General features: G+C 39.1%; 1 pseudogene across 1 annotated transcript; it reads left to right on the top strand.

The window, feature by feature from the left end:
• Positions 1-266: 266 nt before the first annotated feature.
• On the top strand, positions 267-1,241 carry LOC309806529 (pleckstrin homology domain-containing family A member 3-like; annotated as a pseudogene). The gene has a single exon. The product of its transcript is annotated as a pleckstrin homology domain-containing family A member 3-like (transcript).
• The last annotated feature ends 4,583 nt before the right edge of the window (positions 1,242-5,824 follow it).

Here is a 5,824-nt window from a genome sequence, read left to right on the forward strand (position 1 = left end):
CGGCCGCGGTCCCGACCTTGCGCCGCCGCCGGGGCTCGCCCGGGGATGTCTCAAGGCCCCCAAGCACCAGGCGGCGGCCGCCGTCTCGGCATCTGAGGGCCGCCACGCCCCGGCAGCGCGCGCGGGCTGAGGGATGCTCGGTGCCGGCTGGGGGGCGCCGGGGGAGGGGCCCGGGCGGGCCGGGAGGGGCTGCCCTGGCCCCGCGTTTCCCCCTTCACCGCGGCCGGTGCCGTGCCAGGAGCATGCGCGGCGCCGGGTCCTGAGGCACGGAGGGAGTTCTGTACAAGTGGACCAGCTATCTCACAGGTTGGCAGCCTCGTTGGTTTGTTTTAGATAATGGAATCCTGTCCTACTATGATTCACAAGATGATGTTTTCAAAGGGAACGAAGGAAATATAAAGATGGCAGTTTGTGAAATTAAAGTCCATTCAGCAGAAAACACAAGAATGGAATTAATCATTCCAGGAGAGCAGCATTTCTACATGAAGGCAGTGAATGCAGCTGAAAGACAAAGGTGGCTGGTTGTCTGGGGAGCTCCAAAGCCTGTTTGTCTGATACTAGGACTAAAAAAGAAAAAGAAATAAGTGAAACCAGTGAATCTCTGAAAACCAAAATGTCTGACCTTCGCCTCTACAGTGACCTCCTAATGAAGCAAGTTCATATGATCCGAGAATTTGTTCACCATGATGAGAATCATTCATCTCCCAGCATAGAGAACATGAATGAAGCCTCTTCTCTACTTAGGGCGACGTGTAATATCACAACGCTTGAGGAATGTGTGAAGATAGCGAATGCCAAGTTTAAACACGGGATGTTTCAGCTGTGCCATCTGGATCCCTTAGTTTCTCCTGTGTCAACTTCTCCTGTTCAAATGATGAAGTGTCCTGTCAGCCACCCTGGTTCTTGCAGTTCAGAGAGGAGTAGCCACTCTATAAAAGAAACCGTGTCTACACTTCACCGACTCTCCCAGCGGCGCCGAAGAACCTACACAGGTACAGACTCTTGTAATGATGTTCCTCTCAAAGACCCAGAGAGACCTGTTCACTGTTCAAGAAATACACTTAATGGAGATTTGGCATCAGCAACCATTCCTGAAGAAAGCAGATTTATGGCCAAAAAAAAATTTTGAATCAGAAGATCCTCTTCCATCCTTCTCTTCCTGAGGAAACGGAAGTGTCCACCTTCCTCTAAGTATTGCTCTGCAAAAGCTGCTGTAATTAAACTATGTCATAGGGAGTAATTTTTCCCTTAGGATTACTCTGCACTTTATAGAATATTGTAAAACAAACAAACAAAAAACAACCCACATACTTTGAAGTATTTTATCTTTATATAGTTTATTTGCAAGAGTATTTTCCTAATAACTTCACAGTATGAATGTGCATCTTTTTGTTTTTTGAACAAATGATGGTGTAACATTTTGACATCTGTAAGGACAAATGTAGATATTTTTCTAAAAAACTGTGAGGGACTGACATCTTAGTCAGTGTGTACTGTAGCTTATAAACATGAAATCTTATAAACTTAAGGTTTCAGTTTGACAGAAGTGTGATATACGTAACTTGTGCCATGGACCAAATGGTCACTTTACCCCAGCTGAAACAGTTACGGTCGCAGCTTGATGGTGTTTGTTTTATATTCCTTTAAGCAAAAAGGAAACATTTAATATTCGAAATATTTTTACCCCAAATACCATGACATTGAGGATTTTTTAAAAACCAGATTGTGCTGTCCTTTGTATATGAAGTTGGCACTACTTATTTGTCAATACCAAATATTGGGTTAAAGTATTTAATTTTTACTTATTTATTTTTCTGTTGTGTCAAAAAAAATGATTTCATCCTAACTTTTATGACCTACCAAATTTAAGATGTGTATACCTTGTTATTTACATTGTTCTAGAAAAGAGGTTAATATTGTAGTGACCTTGCTCACTTCCATCAGAGAAATAAATGACTTGCAATGGAAGAGGATTTTAGTGCTTTTTTCTGACAATAGACATAAGCTGCTGTTGTAAGGTATTAATGTTTGCAGCTCTTTAGAATATCTAGACATTTTTTTATTTATGAATGTTTATAAAAAAGGAATCTGTCAAAGTGACTGCCCTACGTAACTTGAGAATGGCATTATTTAATTAAAGAACAAATAGCAGTTTTTGGTAGTGCCTGTCCATACCTATTGTCAGTGTTTGCCTTGTAAACTGTTTTTTCAGTTCACTTTGGAGTGATGGTTTTGTCCAAGGTTTTGGATGAGGAACACTTTAAAACGAACTGGTTTGGTGTTTTTAAGTTAATCATATATTTAATAAATATGTGGTTTTTGCATTCAAAAAAAATGAAGAAAAAATGTAATAAACCACTATATTTTTTTCCCAGGGAAATTTCTTACTAAATTTTTTTCTTAAAAGATAAAAATGTTGGGAGCTTCCTTGGTGGCGCAGTGGTTGAGGGTCCGCCTGCCGATGCAGGGGATGCAGGTTCGTGTCCTGGTCCGGGAAGATCCCACATGCCACGGAGCTGCTGGGCCAGTGAGCCATGGCCGTTGAGCCTGCTCGTCCAGAGCCTGTGCTCCACAATGGGAGAGGCCACAACAGTGAGAGGTCCGCGTACCGCAAAAAAAAAAAAAAAAAAAAAAGGATAGAGAGAGGTTAACTTAGATCAAATAAACCAAAATAATTTTTAAAAGAAAATACTATTATGTTCAACTATAAAGGGAATTTTTCATATTGTGTGTGTGTGTCTCTGTGTGTGTGTTTTAATACACAGAACAAGGAATGTGTAAAATACTCAGAAGTAGTACTTCTATAAAGCCAATCAGAACTGATTAAACAGACAGGCATTACTTTGAGAAGAGCTAAAAATTATGTTATAGATGGATTTTTAATGACATGAAAAAATGTTCATGGCATAAAATCTAATAAAAATATTATAAAACAATATGTACAATACACACCTGTTTTAATTAAAATAAAGATGTGTGTGACTCTAAACCAAAGACCTAAGAGATGTATATCAAACAGCTTTACTAGCAATAAAGCTAAAATTTGTATCTCTACCACTTTGTATCTATGCTCATATGTAATACTCTTTTCAAGTAAAGTTGTTGACTGATTTTGATACCAGGGTTATGCTGTCTCATAAAAATAGATGTGGAATGCACACTATTTCTCTAGTTTCTAAAGGAGCTTGTATAATCTTGGATTTTTTTTTCCGTTAAATATTTGGTAGAATTCACCAATGAATCCGTCTGGGCCTGGAGTTCTCTATGTGAGGAATTTTATTATTATAAATTTAATTTATTTAACACACAGGGCTCTTCAGATTTTCTGATTATTCTTATATTAGTTTTGGTAATTTGTGAAGTGAAATAAATCACATCTTGAGCAGGAGAGGAAGAGGGAACGAGAAGGAAGTGAAAAAGACAGGTACTCCTGTGATCCTTGTGAGGTGAGGTGTAAGGAGAGGCTAGAAGTGTGAATTTGTTATCAAGTTAGTTATCTGCAGGTGGCACATATTCCTTGTGTACTGAGAAAAGACATGAAAAATGCCTAATCTGAAATGAGTTAAAGTACTTCCAATGACTTAAGAGTTTAATAGCTTCTGCATCTCTGATTTCCAAGATTGAATTCAACAATTACATGTCTTAAAAATAAAAATGGATTTAATCTATAAAGAGAAGATCATATTACTTGCAACAAAGCATAATGATTCTACAAACCATCTATCTCAGTAAAACTGTCAAAAAAGTTAATTTGCATGTCCACTTTCACTAAATTAAGTTGTGTTTTAACATTTTATATGCTCTTCATAAGTGTGAAGTTTTACTTTTAGATACTGGCCAAGTAAACCAAACCAAACCAAGTACATCTATATATATATATATATATATATATATATATATATATTTATAGATCTTTATTAGAGTATAATTGCTTCACAATACTGTGTTAGTTTCTGTTGCACAACAAAGCAAATCAGCCATATGCATACATGTGTCCCCATATCCCCTCCCTTTGAGCCTCCCTCCCATCCTCCCTATCCCACCCCTCTAGGTCATCGCAAACCACCGAGCCGATCTCCCTGTGCTATGATGCTGCTTCCCACCAGGCAACTATTTTACATTCGGTAGTGTATATACGTCCATGCCGCTCTCTCACTTCGCCCCAGCTTCTCCCTCCCACCTCATGTCCTCAAGTCCATTCTCTATGTCTACCTCTTTATTCCTGCCCTGCAACTAGGTTCATTAATATCATATTTTTTGTTTGTTTTTTTAGATTCCATATATATGTGGTAGCATACAGTGTTTGTTTTTCTCTTTCTGATTTACTTCACCCTGTATGACAGACTCTAAGTCCATCCACCTCACTACAAATAACTCAGTTTCGTTTCTTTTTATGGCTGAGTAATATTGCATTGTATGTATGTGCCACATCTTCTTTATCCATTCACCTGTTGATGGACATTTAGGTTGGTTCCATGTCCTGCCTACTGTAAATAGTGCTGAAATGAACATTGTGCTACATGTATCGTTTTGAATTATGGTTTTCTCAGGGTATATGCCCAGTAGTGGGATTGCTGGGTCATATGGTAGTTCTACTTTTAGTTTTATAAGGGCACTCCATTCTGTTTTCCATAGTGGTTGTATCAATTTATATTCCCACCAACAGTGCAGGAGTGTTCCCTTTTCTCCACACCCTCTCCAGCATTTATTGTTTCTAGATTTTTTGATAATGGCCATTCTGACCAGTGTGAGGTGATACCTCGTTGTAGTTTTGATTTGCATTTCTCTAATAATAGACCAATGGTACAGGATAGAGTGCCCAGAGATAAACTCATGCACATATGGGCACCTAATTTATGACAAAGGAGGCAAGAACATACAATGGAGAAAAGACAGCCTCTTCAATAAGTGGTGCTGGGAAAACTGGAGAGCTACATGTAAAAGAATGAAATTAGAACACTACCTAACCCCACTTAACACCATACACAAAAATAAACTCCAAATGGATTAAAGGCTTAAATGTAAGACCAGACATTATAAAACTCTTAGAGGAAAACAGGGAAAACACTCTTTGACATAAATCACAGCAAGATCTTTTCTGACCCACATCCTAGAGTAATGGAAATAAAAACAAAAATAAACAAATGGGACTTAATTAAACTTAAAAGCTTTTGCACAGCAAAGGAAATAAACAAGACAAAAAGACAGTCCTCAGAATGGGAGAAAATATTTGCAAATGAAACGACAGACAAAGGATTAATCTCCAAAATATACAAACAGCCCATGGAGCTCAATATCAAAAAACAAACAATCCAGCTGAAAAATGGGTGAAAGACCTAAATAGACATTTCACCAAGGAAGACATACAGATGGCCAAGAGGCACATGAAAAGATGCTCAACAGTACATCTGTTTTTTTTTTTTTTTTTTTTTTTTTTTTTTGCGGTAAGCGGGCCTCTCACTGTTGTGACTTCTCCCGTTGTGGAGTAAAGGCTCCGGACGCGCAGGCACAGCGGCCATGGCTCACGGGACTAGCCGCTCCGTGGCATGGGGGATCTTCCTGGACCGGGGCACGAACCCGTGTCCCCTGCATCGGCAGGCGGACTCTCAACCACTGCGCCACCAGGGAAGCCCAGTACATCTATTTTTAAGAGGATTTGTCATATCTTAGAGTTCACCTGAATCCTACTAAGAATTATGGCAGAGGTGGGATGGGGAGGAGTAGCAATTTAGAAATTTGAGTGATGGGATCAAATAGAACATATTAGATTATATGTTAGTCCTGAAATTTGGATATAAACTTATGCAAAGGAAAAGTCACACAT

The sequence above is a fragment of the Mesoplodon mirus genome (genome assembly GCF_964341445.2).
Source record: "Mesoplodon mirus genome assembly, chromosome: 6".
Taxonomy (NCBI): domain Eukaryota; kingdom Metazoa; phylum Chordata; class Mammalia; order Artiodactyla; family Ziphiidae; genus Mesoplodon; species Mesoplodon mirus.